The sequence below is a fragment of the Toxotes jaculatrix genome, chromosome 5 (genome assembly GCF_017976425.1).
Source record: "Toxotes jaculatrix isolate fToxJac2 chromosome 5, fToxJac2.pri, whole genome shotgun sequence".
Taxonomy (NCBI): Eukaryota; Metazoa; Chordata; class Actinopteri; family Toxotidae; genus Toxotes; species Toxotes jaculatrix.
In genome coordinates this window covers 27127802-27142216 of record NC_054398.1, presented here as the reverse complement: position 1 = coordinate 27142216, position 14415 = coordinate 27127802, and positions in this window count along the sequence as shown.

Genomic DNA, 14415 nt, shown 5'->3' with positions numbered 1-14415 from the left:
AGTGGTTTGGACCCCTCTTTTTGTGGTACTTTTTGTCAAGCTGAAGTTGGTGTTAAGGGTTGTTGAGAGTGTACATGGCTTGGTGTTTTAACCAGGGTCAGCTTTGACCGATCCTCAGGGGAGAAAGATAGAGACATGGGACCTTGTTCTACCCCCCCATTTGTGTGTACCCCGAGTCCAACTGTACCAACCTTGAGTCTCTAGGACTTACGGTTCCGGAGTTATGAGCATTTGAAGTTCCCCCATATAAGTGAGTTGGGAGAGTGAAAATTTGGGGTTTTAACCAGGGTCAGCTTTGACCGATCCTCAGGGGAGAAAGATAGAGACATGGGACCTTGTCCTACCCCCCCATTTGTGTGTACCCCGAGTCCAACAGTACCACCCTTGAGTCTCTAGGACTTTGGGTTCCGGAGTTATGAGCATTTGAAGTTCCCCCATATAAGTGAGTTGGGAGAGTGAAAATTTGCCTAAGGGTGAGAGGCCAAAAGTGTTCCTCCAGAAAGTGTTTAGGAGCACGTTTCAGAGCCTTAGGAGTGGTTTGGACCCCTCTTTTTGTGGTACTTTTTGTCAAGCTGAAGTTGGTGTTTAGGGTTGTTGAGAGTGTACATGGCTTGGTGTTTTAACCAGGGTCAGCTTTGACCGATCCTCAGGGGAGAAAGATAGAGACATGGGACCTTGTCCTACCCCCCCATTTGTGTGTACCCCGAGTCCAACGGTACCACCCTTGAGTCTCTAGGACTTACGGTTCCGGAGTTATGAGCATTTGAAGATCCCCCATATAAGTGAGTTGGGAGAGTGAAAATTTGGGGTTTTAACCAGGGTCAGCTTTGACCGATCCTCAGGGGAGAAAGATAGAGACATGGGACCTTGTCCTACCCCCCCATTTGTGTGTACCCCGAGTCCAACGGTACCACCCTTGAGTCTCTAGGACTTACGGTTCCGGAGTTATGAGCATTTGAAGTTCCCCCATGTAAGTGAGTTGGGAGAGTGAAAATTTGCCTAAGGGTGAGAGGCCAAAAGTGTTCCTCCAGAAAGTGTTTAGGAGCCCGTTTCAGAGCCTTAGGAGTGGTTTGGACCCCTCTTTTTGTGGTACTTTTTGTCAAGCTGAAGTTGGTGTTAAGGGTTGTTGAGAGTGTACATGGCTTGGTGTTTTAACCAGGGTCAGCTTTGACCGATCCTCAGGGGAGAAAGATAGAGACATGGGACCTTGTCCTACCCCCCCATTTGTGTGTACCCCGAGTCCAACGGTACCACCCTTGAGTCTCTAGGACTTACGGTTCCGGAGTTATGAGCATTTGAAGTTCCCCCATATAAGTGAGTTGGGAGAGTGAAAATTTGCCTAAGGGTGAGAGGCCAAAAGTGTTCCTCCAGAAAGTTTTTAGGAGCACCTTCAGAGCCTTAGGAGTGGTTTGGACCCCTCTTTTTGTGGTACTTTTTGTCAAGCTGAAATTGGTGTTTAGGGTTGTTGAGAGTGTACATGGCTTGGTGTTATAACCAGGGTCAGCTTTGACCGATCCTCAGGGGAGAAAGATAGAGACATGGGACCTTGTCCTACCCTCCCATTTGTGTGTACCCCGAGTCCAACGGTACCACCCTTGAGTCTCTAGGACTTAGGGTTCCGGAGTTATGAGCATTTGAAGATCCCCCATATAAGTGAGTTGGGAGAGTGAAAATTTGCCTAACGGTGAGAGGCCAAAAGTGTTCCTCCAGAAAGTGTTTAGGAGCCCGTTTCAGAGCCATAGGAGTGGTTTGGACCCCTCTTTTTGTGGTACTTTTTGTCAAGCTGAAGTTGGTGTTAAGGGTTGTTGAGAGTGTACATGGCTTGGTGTTTTAACCAGGGTCAGCTTTGACCGATCCTCAGGGGAGAAAGATAGAGACATGGGACCTTATCCTACCCCCCCCATTTGTGTGTACCCCGAGTCCAACGGTACCACCCTTGAGTCTCTAGGACTTACGGTTCCGGAGTTATGAGCATTTGAAGTTCCCCCATGTAAGTGAGTTGGGAGAGTGAAAATTTGGGGTTTTAACCAGGGTCAGCTTTGACCGATCCTCAGGGGAGAAAGATAGAGACATGGGACCTTGTCGTAACCCCCCATTTGTGTGTACCCCGAGTCCAACAGTACCACCCTTGAGTCTCTAGGACTTAGGGTTCCGGAGTTATGAGCATTTGAAGTTCCCCCATGTAAGTGAGTTGGGAGAGTGAAAATTTGGGGTTTTAACCAGGGTCAGCTTTGACCGATCCTCAGGGGAGAAAGATAGAGACATGGGACCTTGTCCTACCCCCCCATTTGTATGTACCCCGAGTCCAACGGTACCACCCTTGAGTCTGTAGGACTTAGGGTTCCGGAGTTATGAGCATTTGAAGTTTCCCCCATATAAGTGAGTTGGGAGAGTGAAAATTTGCCTAAGGGTGAGAGGCCAAAAGTGTTCCTCCAGAAAGTGTTTAGGAGCACGTTTCAGAGCCTTAGGAGTGGTTTGGACCCCTCTTTTTGTGGTACTTTTTGTCAAGCTGAAGTTGGTGTTTAGGGTTGTTGAGAGTGTACATGGCTTGGTGTTTTAACCAGGGTCAGCTTTGACCGATCCTCAGGGGAGAAAGATAGAGACATGGGACCTTGTCCTACCCCCCCATTTGTGTGTACCCCGAGTCCAACGGTACCACCCTTGAGTCTCTAGGACGTAGGGTTCCGGAGTTATGAGCATTTGAAGATCCCCCATATAAGTGAGTTGGGAGAGTGAAAATTTGGGGTTTTAACCAGGGTCAGCTTTGACCGATCCTCAGGGGAGAAAGATAGAGACATGGGACCTTGTCCTACCCCCCCATTTGTGTGTACCCCGAGTCCAACGGTACCACCCTTGAGTCTCTAGGACTTACGGTTCCGGAGTTATGAGCATTTGAAGTTCCCCCATGTAAGTGAGTTGGGAGAGTGAAAATTTGCCTAAGGGTGAGAGGCCAAAAGTGTTCCTCCAGAAAGTGTTTAGGAGCCCCTTTCAGAGCCTTAGGAGTGGTTTGGACCCCTCTTTTTGTGGTACTTTTTGTCAAGCTGAAGTTGGTGTTAAGGGTTGTTGAGAGTGTACATGGCTTGGTGTTTTAACCAGGGTCAGCTTTGACCGATCCTCAGGGGAGAAAGATAGAGACATGGGACCTTGTCCTACCCCCCCCCCCCCCCCCCCATTTGTGTGTACCCCGAGTCCAACAGTACCACCCTTGAGTCTCTAGGACTTACGGTTCCGGAGTTATGAGCATTTGAAGTTCCCCCATATAAGTGAGTTGGGAGAGTGAAAATTTGGGGTTTTAACCAGGGTCAGCTTTGACCGATCCTCAGGGGAGAAAGATAGAGACATGGGACCTTATCCTACCCCCCCATTTGTGTGTACCCCGAGTCCAACGGTACCACCCTTGAGTCTCTAGGACTTACGGTTCCGGAGTTATGAGCATTTGAAGTTCCCCCATGTAAGTGAGTTGGGAGAGTGAAAATTTGGGGTTTTAACCAGGGTCAGCTTTGACCGATCCTCAGGGGAGAAAGATAGAGACATGGGACCTTGTCCTACCCTCCCATTTGTGTGTACCCCGAGTCCAACGGTACCACCCTTGAGTCTCTACGACTTAGGGTTCCGGAGTTATGAGCATTTGAAGATCCCCCATATAAGTGAGTTGGGAGAGTGAAAATTTGCCTAAGGGTGAGAGGCCAAAAGTGTTCCTCCAGAAAGTGTTTAGGAGCCCGTTTCAGAGCCATAGGAGTGGTTTGGACCCCTCTTTTTGTGGTACTTTTTGTCAAGCTGAAGTTGGTGTTAAGGGTTGTTGAGAGTGTACATGGCTTGGTGTTTTAACCAGGGTCAGCTTTGACCGATCCTCAGGGGAGAAAGATAGAGACATGGGACCTTGTTCTACCCCCCCATTTGTGTGTACCCCGAGTCCAACAGTACCAACCTTGAGTCTCTAGGACTTACAGTTCCGGAGTTATGAGCATTTGAAGATCCCCCATATAAGTGAGTTGGGAGAGTGAAAATTTGCCTAAGGGTGAGAGGCCAAAAGTGTTCCTCCAGAAAGTTTTTAGGAGCACCTTCAGAGCCTTAGGAGTGGTTTGGACCCCTCTTTTTGTGGTACTTTTTGTCAAGCTGAAATTGGTGTTTAGGGTTGTTGAGAGTGTACATGGCTTGGTGTTATAACCAGGGTCAGCTTTGACCGATCCTCAGGGGAGAAAGATAGAGACATGGGACCTTGTCCTACCCTCCCATTTGTGTGTACCCCGAGTCCAACGGTACCACCCTTGAGTCTCTAGGACTTACGGTTCCGGAGTTATGAGCATTTGAAGTTCCCCCATATAAGTGAGTTGGGAGAGTGAAAATTTGGGGTTTTAACCAGGGTCAGCTTTGACCGATCCTCAGGGGAGAAAGATAGAGACATGGGACCTTATCCTACCCCCCCATTTGTGTGTACCCCGAGTCCAACGGTACCACCCTTGAGTCTCTAGGACTTACGGTTCCGGAGTTATGAGCATTTGAAGTTCCCCCATGTAAGTGAGTTGGGAGAGTGAAAATTTGGGGTTTTAACCAGGGTCAGCTTTGACCGATCCTCAGGGGAGAAAGATAGAGACATGGGACCTTGTCCTACCCCCCCATTTGTGTGTACCCCGAGTCCAACGGTACCACCCTTGAGTCTCTAGGACTTAGGGTTCCGGAGTTATGAGCATTTGAAGATCCCCCATATAAGTGAGTTGGGAGAGTGAAAATTTGCCTAAGGGTGAGAGGCCAAAAGTGTTCCTCCAGAAAGTGTTTAGGAGCACGTTTCAGAGCCTTAGGAGTGGTTTGGACCCTTCTTTTTGTGGTACTTTTTGTCAAGCTGAAGTTGGTGTTTAGGGTTGTTGAGAGTGTACATGGCTTGGTGTTATAACCAGGGTCAGCTTTGACCGATCCTCAGGGGAGAAAGATAGAGACATGGGACCTTGTCCTACCCTCCCATTTGTGTGTACCCCGAGTCCAACGGTACCACCCTTGAGTCTCTAGGACTTAGGGTTCCGGAGTTATGAGCATTTGAAGATCCCCCATATAAGTGAGTTGGGAGAGTGAAAATTTGCCTAAGGGTGAGAGGCCAAAAGTGTTCCTCCAGAAAGTGTTTAGGAGCCCGTTTCAGAGCCATAGGAGTGGTTTGGACCCCTCTTTTTGTGGTACTTTTTGTCAAGCTGAAGTTGGTGTTAAGGGTTGTTGAGAGTGTACATGGCTTGGTGTTTTAACCAGGGTCAGCTTTGACCGATCCTCAGGGGAGAAAGATAGAGACATGGGACCTTGTCCTACCCCCCCATTTGTGTGTACCCCGAGTCCAACGGTACCACCCTTGAGTCTCTAGGACGTAGGGTTCCGGAGTTAGGAGCATTTGAAGATCCCCCATATAAGTGAGTTGGGAGAGTGAAAATTTGGGGTTTTAACCAGGGTCAGCTTTGACCGATCCTCAGGGGAGAAAGATAGAGACATGGGACCTTGTCCTACCCCCCCCATTTGTGTGTACCCCGAGTCCAACGGTACCACCCTTGAGTCTCTAGGACTTACGGTTCCGGAGTTATGAGCATTTGAAGTTCCCCCATGTAAGTGAGTTGGGAGAGTGAAAATTTGCCTAAGGGTGAGAGGCCAAAAGTGTTCCTCCAGAAAGTGTTTAGGAGCCCCTTTCAGAGCCTTAGGAGTGGTTTGGACCCCTCTTTTTGTGGTACTTTTTGTCAAGCTGAAGTTGGTGTTAAGGGTTGTTGAGAGTGTACATGGCTTGGTGTTTTAACCAGGGTCAGCTTTGACCGATCCTCAGGGGAGAAAGATAGAGACATGGGACCTTGTCCTACCCCCCCATTTGTGTGTACCCCGAGTCCAACAGTACCACCCTTGAGTCTCTAGGACTTACGGTTCCGGAGTTATGAGCATTTGAAGTTCCCCCATATAAGTGAGTTGGGAGAGTGAAAATTTGGGGTTTTAACCAGGGTCAGCTTTGACCGATCCTCAGGGGAGAAAGATAGAGACATGGGACCTTGTCCTACCCCCCCATTTGTATGTACCCCGAGTCCAACGGTACCACCCTTGAGTCTGTAGGACTTAGGGTTCCGGAGTTATGAGCATTTGAAGTTTCCCCCATATAAGTGAGTTGGGAGAGTGAAAATTTGCCTAAGGGTGAGAGGCCAAAAGTGTTCCTCCAGAAAGTGTTTAGGAGCACGTTTCAGAGCCTTAGGAGTGGTTTGGACCCCTCTTTTTGTGGTACTTTTTGTCAAGCTGAAGTTGGTGTTTAGGGTTGTTGAGAGTGTACATGGCTTGGTGTTTTAACCAGGGTCAGCTTTGACCGATCCTCAGGGGAGAAAGATAGAGACATGGGACCTTGTCCTACCCCCCCATTTGTGTGTACCCCGAGTCCAACGGTACCACCCTTGAGTCTCTAGGACGTAGGGTTCCGGAGTTATGAGCATTTGAAGATCCCCCATATAAGTGAGTTGGGAGAGTGAAAATTTGGGGTTTTAACCAGGGTCAGCTTTGACCGATCCTCAGGGGAGAAAGATAGAGACATGGGACCTTGTCCTACCCTCCCATTTGTGTGTACCCCGAGTCCAACGGTACCACCCTTGAGTCTCTAGGACTTAGGGTTCCGGAGTTATGAGCATTTGAAGATCCCCCATATAAGTGAGTTGGGAGAGTGAAAATTTGCCTAACGGTGAGAGGCCAAAAGTGTTCCTCCAGAAAGTGTTTAGGAGCCCGTTTCAGAGCCATAGGAGTGGTTTGGACCCCTCTTTTTGTGGTACTTTTTGTCAAGCTGAAGTTGGTGTTAAGGGTTGTTGAGAGTGTACATGGCTTGGTGTTTTAACCAGGGTCAGCTTTGACCGATCCTCAGGGGAGAAAGATAGAGACATGGGACCTTATCCTACCCCCCCATTTGTGTGTACCCCGAGTCCAACGGTACCACCCTTGAGTCTCTAGGACTTACGGTTCCGGAGTTATGAGCATTTGAAGTTCCCCCATGTAAGTGAGTTGGGAGAGTGAAAATTTGGGGTTTTAACCAGGGTCAGCTTTGACCGATCCTCAGGGGAGAAAGATAGAGACATGGGACCTTGTCGTAACCCCCCATTTGTGTGTACCCCGAGTCCAACAGTACCACCCTTGAGTCTCTAGGACTTAGGGTTCCGGAGTTATGAGCATTTGAAGTTCCCCCATGTAAGTGAGTTGGGAGAGTGAAAATTTGGGGTTTTAACCAGGGTCAGCTTTGACCGATCCTCAGGGGAGAAAGATAGAGACATGGGACCTTGTCCTACCCCCCCATTTGTATGTACCCCGAGTCCAACGGTACCACCCTTGAGTCTGTAGGACTTAGGGTTCCGGAGTTATGAGCATTTGAAGTTTCCCCCATATAAGTGAGTTGGGAGAGTGAAAATTTGCCTAAGGGTGAGAGGCCAAAAGTGTTCCTCCAGAAAGTGTTTAGGAGCACGTTTCAGAGCCTTAGGAGTGGTTTGGACCCCTCTTTTTGTGGTACTTTTTGTCAAGCTGAAGTTGGTGTTTAGGGTTGTTGAGAGTGTACATGGCTTGGTGTTTTAACCAGGGTCAGCTTTGACCGATCCTCAGGGGAGAAAGATAGAGACATGGGACCTTGTCCTACCCCCCCATTTGTGTGTACCCCGAGTCCAACGGTACCACCCTTGAGTCTCTAGGACGTAGGGTTCCGGAGTTATGAGCATTTGAAGATCCCCCATATAAGTGAGTTGGGAGAGTGAAAATTTGGGGTTTTAACCAGGGTCAGCTTTGACCGATCCTCAGGGGAGAAAGATAGAGACATGGGACCTTGTCCTACCCCCCCATTTGTGTGTACCCCGAGTCCAACGGTACCACCCTTGAGTCTCTAGGACTTACGGTTCCGGAGTTATGAGCATTTGAAGTTCCCCCATGTAAGTGAGTTGGGAGAGTGAAAATTTGCCTAAGGGTGAGAGGCCAAAAGTGTTCCTCCAGAAAGTGTTTAGGAGCCCCTTTCAGAGCCTTAGGAGTGGTTTGGACCCCTCTTTTTGTGGTACTTTTTGTCAAGCTGAAGTTGGTGTTAAGGGTTGTTGAGAGTGTACATGGCTTGGTGTTTTAACCAGGGTCAGCTTTGACCGATCCTCAGGGGAGAAAGATAGAGACATGGGACCTTGTCCTACCCCCCCCCCCCCCCCCCCATTTGTGTGTACCCCGAGTCCAACAGTACCACCCTTGAGTCTCTAGGACTTACGGTTCCGGAGTTATGAGCATTTGAAGTTCCCCCATATAAGTGAGTTGGGAGAGTGAAAATTTGGGGTTTTAACCAGGGTCAGCTTTGACCGATCCTCAGGGGAGAAAGATAGAGACATGGGACCTTATCCTACCCCCCCATTTGTGTGTACCCCGAGTCCAACGGTACCACCCTTGAGTCTCTAGGACTTACGGTTCCGGAGTTATGAGCATTTGAAGTTCCCCCATGTAAGTGAGTTGGGAGAGTGAAAATTTGGGGTTTTAACCAGGGTCAGCTTTGACCGATCCTCAGGGGAGAAAGATAGAGACATGGGACCTTGTCCTACCCTCCCATTTGTGTGTACCCCGAGTCCAACGGTACCACCCTTGAGTCTCTACGACTTAGGGTTCCGGAGTTATGAGCATTTGAAGATCCCCCATATAAGTGAGTTGGGAGAGTGAAAATTTGCCTAAGGGTGAGAGGCCAAAAGTGTTCCTCCAGAAAGTGTTTAGGAGCCCGTTTCAGAGCCATAGGAGTGGTTTGGACCCCTCTTTTTGTGGTACTTTTTGTCAAGCTGAAGTTGGTGTTAAGGGTTGTTGAGAGTGTACATGGCTTGGTGTTTTAACCAGGGTCAGCTTTGACCGATCCTCAGGGGAGAAAGATAGAGACATGGGACCTTGTTCTACCCCCCCATTTGTGTGTACCCCGAGTCCAACAGTACCAACCTTGAGTCTCTAGGACTTACAGTTCCGGAGTTATGAGCATTTGAAGATCCCCCATATAAGTGAGTTGGGAGAGTGAAAATTTGCCTAAGGGTGAGAGGCCAAAAGTGTTCCTCCAGAAAGTTTTTAGGAGCACCTTCAGAGCCTTAGGAGTGGTTTGGACCCCTCTTTTTGTGGTACTTTTTGTCAAGCTGAAATTGGTGTTTAGGGTTGTTGAGAGTGTACATGGCTTGGTGTTATAACCAGGGTCAGCTTTGACCGATCCTCAGGGGAGAAAGATAGAGACATGGGACCTTGTCCTACCCTCCCATTTGTGTGTACCCCGAGTCCAACGGTACCACCCTTGAGTCTCTAGGACTTACGGTTCCGGAGTTATGAGCATTTGAAGTTCCCCCATATAAGTGAGTTGGGAGAGTGAAAATTTGGGGTTTTAACCAGGGTCAGCTTTGACCGATCCTCAGGGGAGAAAGATAGAGACATGGGACCTTATCCTACCCCCCCATTTGTGTGTACCCCGAGTCCAACGGTACCACCCTTGAGTCTCTAGGACTTACGGTTCCGGAGTTATGAGCATTTGAAGTTCCCCCATGTAAGTGAGTTGGGAGAGTGAAAATTTGGGGTTTTAACCAGGGTCAGCTTTGACCGATCCTCAGGGGAGAAAGATAGAGACATGGGACCTTGTCCTACCCCCCCATTTGTGTGTACCCCGAGTCCAACGGTACCACCCTTGAGTCTCTAGGACTTAGGGTTCCGGAGTTATGAGCATTTGAAGATCCCCCATATAAGTGAGTTGGGAGAGTGAAAATTTGCCTAAGGGTGAGAGGCCAAAAGTGTTCCTCCAGAAAGTGTTTAGGAGCACGTTTCAGAGCCTTAGGAGTGGTTTGGACCCTTCTTTTTGTGGTACTTTTTGTCAAGCTGAAGTTGGTGTTTAGGGTTGTTGAGAGTGTACATGGCTTGGTGTTATAACCAGGGTCAGCTTTGACCGATCCTCAGGGGAGAAAGATAGAGACATGGGACCTTGTCCTACCCTCCCATTTGTGTGTACCCCGAGTCCAACGGTACCACCCTTGAGTCTCTAGGACTTAGGGTTCCGGAGTTATGAGCATTTGAAGATCCCCCATATAAGTGAGTTGGGAGAGTGAAAATTTGCCTAAGGGTGAGAGGCCAAAAGTGTTCCTCCAGAAAGTGTTTAGGAGCCCGTTTCAGAGCCATAGGAGTGGTTTGGACCCCTCTTTTTGTGGTACTTTTTGTCAAGCTGAAGTTGGTGTTAAGGGTTGTTGAGAGTGTACATGGCTTGGTGTTTTAACCAGGGTCAGCTTTGACCGATCCTCAGGGGAGAAAGATAGAGACATGGGACCTTGTCCTACCCCCCCATTTGTGTGTACCCCGAGTCCAACGGTACCACCCTTGAGTCTCTAGGACGTAGGGTTCCGGAGTTAGGAGCATTTGAAGATCCCCCATATAAGTGAGTTGGGAGAGTGAAAATTTGGGGTTTTAACCAGGGTCAGCTTTGACCGATCCTCAGGGGAGAAAGATAGAGACATGGGACCTTGTCCTACCCCCCCATTTGTGTGTACCCCGAGTCCAACGGTACCACCCTTGAGTCTCTAGGACTTACGGTTCCGGAGTTATGAGCATTTGAAGTTCCCCCATGTAAGTGAGTTGGGAGAGTGAAAATTTGCCTAAGGGTGAGAGGCCAAAAGTGTTCCTCCAGAAAGTGTTTAGGAGCCCCTTTCAGAGCCTTAGGAGTGGTTTGGACCCCTCTTTTTGTGGTACTTTTTGTCAAGCTGAAGTTGGTGTTAAGGGTTGTTGAGAGTGTACATGGCTTGGTGTTTTAACCAGGGTCAGCTTTGACCGATCCTCAGGGGAGAAAGATAGAGACATGGGACCTTGTCCTACCCCCCCATTTGTGTGTACCCCGAGTCCAACAGTACCACCCTTGAGTCTCTAGGACTTACGGTTCCGGAGTTATGAGCATTTGAAGTTCCCCCATATAAGTGAGTTGGGAGAGTGAAAATTTGGGGTTTTAACCAGGGTCAGCTTTGACCGATCCTCAGGGGAGAAAGATAGAGACATGGGACCTTGTCCTACCCCCCCATTTGTATGTACCCCGAGTCCAACGGTACCACCCTTGAGTCTGTAGGACTTAGGGTTCCGGAGTTATGAGCATTTGAAGTTTCCCCCATATAAGTGAGTTGGGAGAGTGAAAATTTGCCTAAGGGTGAGAGGCCAAAAGTGTTCCTCCAGAAAGTGTTTAGGAGCACGTTTCAGAGCCTTAGGAGTGGTTTGGACCCCTCTTTTTGTGGTACTTTTTGTCAAGCTGAAGTTGGTGTTTAGGGTTGTTGAGAGTGTACATGGCTTGGTGTTTTAACCAGGGTCAGCTTTGACCGATCCTCAGGGGAGAAAGATAGAGACATGGGACCTTGTCCTACCCCCCCATTTGTGTGTACCCCGAGTCCAACGGTACCACCCTTGAGTCTCTAGGACGTAGGGTTCCGGAGTTATGAGCATTTGAAGATCCCCCATATAAGTGAGTTGGGAGAGTGAAAATTTGGGGTTTTAACCAGGGTCAGCTTTGACCGATCCTCAGGGGAGAAAGATAGAGACATGGGACCTTGTCCTACCCCCCCATTTGTGTGTACCCCGAGTCCAACGGTACCACCCTTGAGTCTCTAGGACTTACGGTTCCGGAGTTATGAGCATTTGAAGTTCCCCCATGTAAGTGAGTTGGGAGAGTGAAAATTTGCCTAAGGGTGAGAGGCCAAAAGTGTTCCTCCAGAAAGTGTTTAGGAGCCCCTTTCAGAGCCTTAGGAGTGGTTTGGACCCCTCTTTTTGTGGTACTTTTTGTCAAGCTGAAGTTGGTGTTAAGGGTTGTTGAGAGTGTACATGGCTTGGTGTTTTAACCAGGGTCAGCTTTGACCGATCCTCAGGGGAGAAAGATAGAGACATGGGACCTTGTCCTACCCCCCCCCCCCCCCCCCCATTTGTGTGTACCCCGAGTCCAACAGTACCACCCTTGAGTCTCTAGGACTTACGGTTCCGGAGTTATGAGCATTTGAAGTTCCCCCATATAAGTGAGTTGGGAGAGTGAAAATTTGGGGTTTTAACCAGGGTCAGCTTTGACCGATCCTCAGGGGAGAAAGATAGAGACATGGGACCTTATCCTACCCCCCCATTTGTGTGTACCCCGAGTCCAACGGTACCACCCTTGAGTCTCTAGGACTTACGGTTCCGGAGTTATGAGCATTTGAAGTTCCCCCATGTAAGTGAGTTGGGAGAGTGAAAATTTGGGGTTTTAACCAGGGTCAGCTTTGACCGATCCTCAGGGGAGAAAGATAGAGACATGGGACCTTGTCCTACCCTCCCATTTGTGTGTACCCCGAGTCCAACGGTACCACCCTTGAGTCTCTACGACTTAGGGTTCCGGAGTTATGAGCATTTGAAGATCCCCCATATAAGTGAGTTGGGAGAGTGAAAATTTGCCTAAGGGTGAGAGGCCAAAAGTGTTCCTCCAGAAAGTGTTTAGGAGCCCGTTTCAGAGCCATAGGAGTGGTTTGGACCCCTCTTTTTGTGGTACTTTTTGTCAAGCTGAAGTTGGTGTTAAGGGTTGTTGAGAGTGTACATGGCTTGGTGTTTTAACCAGGGTCAGCTTTGACCGATCCTCAGGGGAGAAAGATAGAGACATGGGACCTTGTTCTACCCCCCCATTTGTGTGTACCCCGAGTCCAACAGTACCAACCTTGAGTCTCTAGGACTTACAGTTCCGGAGTTATGAGCATTTGAAGATCCCCCATATAAGTGAGTTGGGAGAGTGAAAATTTGCCTAAGGGTGAGAGGCCAAAAGTGTTCCTCCAGAAAGTTTTTAGGAGCACCTTCAGAGCCTTAGGAGTGGTTTGGACCCCTCTTTTTGTGGTACTTTTTGTCAAGCTGAAATTGGTGTTTAGGGTTGTTGAGAGTGTACATGGCTTGGTGTTATAACCAGGGTCAGCTTTGACCGATCCTCAGGGGAGAAAGATAGAGACATGGGACCTTGTCCTACCCTCCCATTTGTGTGTACCCCGAGTCCAACGGTACCACCCTTGAGTCTCTAGGACTTACGGTTCCGGAGTTATGAGCATTTGAAGTTCCCCCATATAAGTGAGTTGGGAGAGTGAAAATTTGGGGTTTTAACCAGGGTCAGCTTTGACCGATCCTCAGGGGAGAAAGATAGAGACATGGGACCTTATCCTACCCCCCCATTTGTGTGTACCCCGAGTCCAACGGTACCACCCTTGAGTCTCTAGGACTTACGGTTCCGGAGTTATGAGCATTTGAAGTTCCCCCATGTAAGTGAGTTGGGAGAGTGAAAATTTGGGGTTTTAACCAGGGTCAGCTTTGACCGATCCTCAGGGGAGAAAGATAGAGACATGGGACCTTGTCCTACCCCCCCATTTGTGTGTACCCCGAGTCCAACGGTACCACCCTTGAGTCTCTAGGACTTAGGGTTCCGGAGTTATGAGCATTTGAAGATCCCCCATATAAGTGAGTTGGGAGAGTGAAAATTTGCCTAAGGGTGAGAGGCCAAAAGTGTTCCTCCAGAAAGTGTTTAGGAGCACGTTTCAGAGCCTTAGGAGTGGTTTGGACCCTTCTTTTTGTGGTACTTTTTGTCAAGCTGAAGTTGGTGTTTAGGGTTGTTGAGAGTGTACATGGCTTGGTGTTATAACCAGGGTCAGCTTTGACCGATCCTCAGGGGAGAAAGATAGAGACATGGGACCTTGTCCTACCCTCCCATTTGTGTGTACCCCGAGTCCAACGGTACCACCCTTGAGTCTCTAGGACTTAGGGTTCCGGAGTTATGAGCATTTGAAGATCCCCCATATAAGTGAGTTGGGAGAGTGAAAATTTGCCTAAGGGTGAGAGGCCAAAAGTGTTCCTCCAGAAAGTGTTTAGGAGCCCGTTTCAGAGCCATAGGAGTGGTTTGGACCCCTCTTTTTGTGGTACTTTTTGTCAAGCTGAAGTTGGTGTTAAGGGTTGTTGAGAGTGTACATGGCTTGGTGTTTTAACCAGGGTCAGCTTTGACCGATCCTCAGGGGAGAAAGATAGAGACATGGGACCTTGTTCTACCCCCCCATTTGTGTGTACCCCGAGTCCAACAGTACCAACCTTGAGTCTCTAGGACTTACGGTTCCAGAGTTATGAGCATTTGAAGTTCCCCCATATAAGTGAGTTGGGAGAGTGAAAATTTGGGGTTTTAACCAGGGTCAGCTTTGACCGATCCTCAGGGGAGAAAGATAGAGACATGGGACCTTGTCCTACCCCCCTATTTGTGTGTACCCAGAGTCCAACGGTACCACCCTTGAGTCTCTAGGACTTAGGGTTCCGGAGTTATAAGCATTTGAAGATCCCCCATATAAGTGAGTTGGGAGAGTGAAAATTTGCCTAAGGGTGAGAGGCCAAAAGTGTTCCTCCAGAAAGTGTTTAGGAGCCCGTTTCAGAGCCTTAGGAGTGGTTTGGACC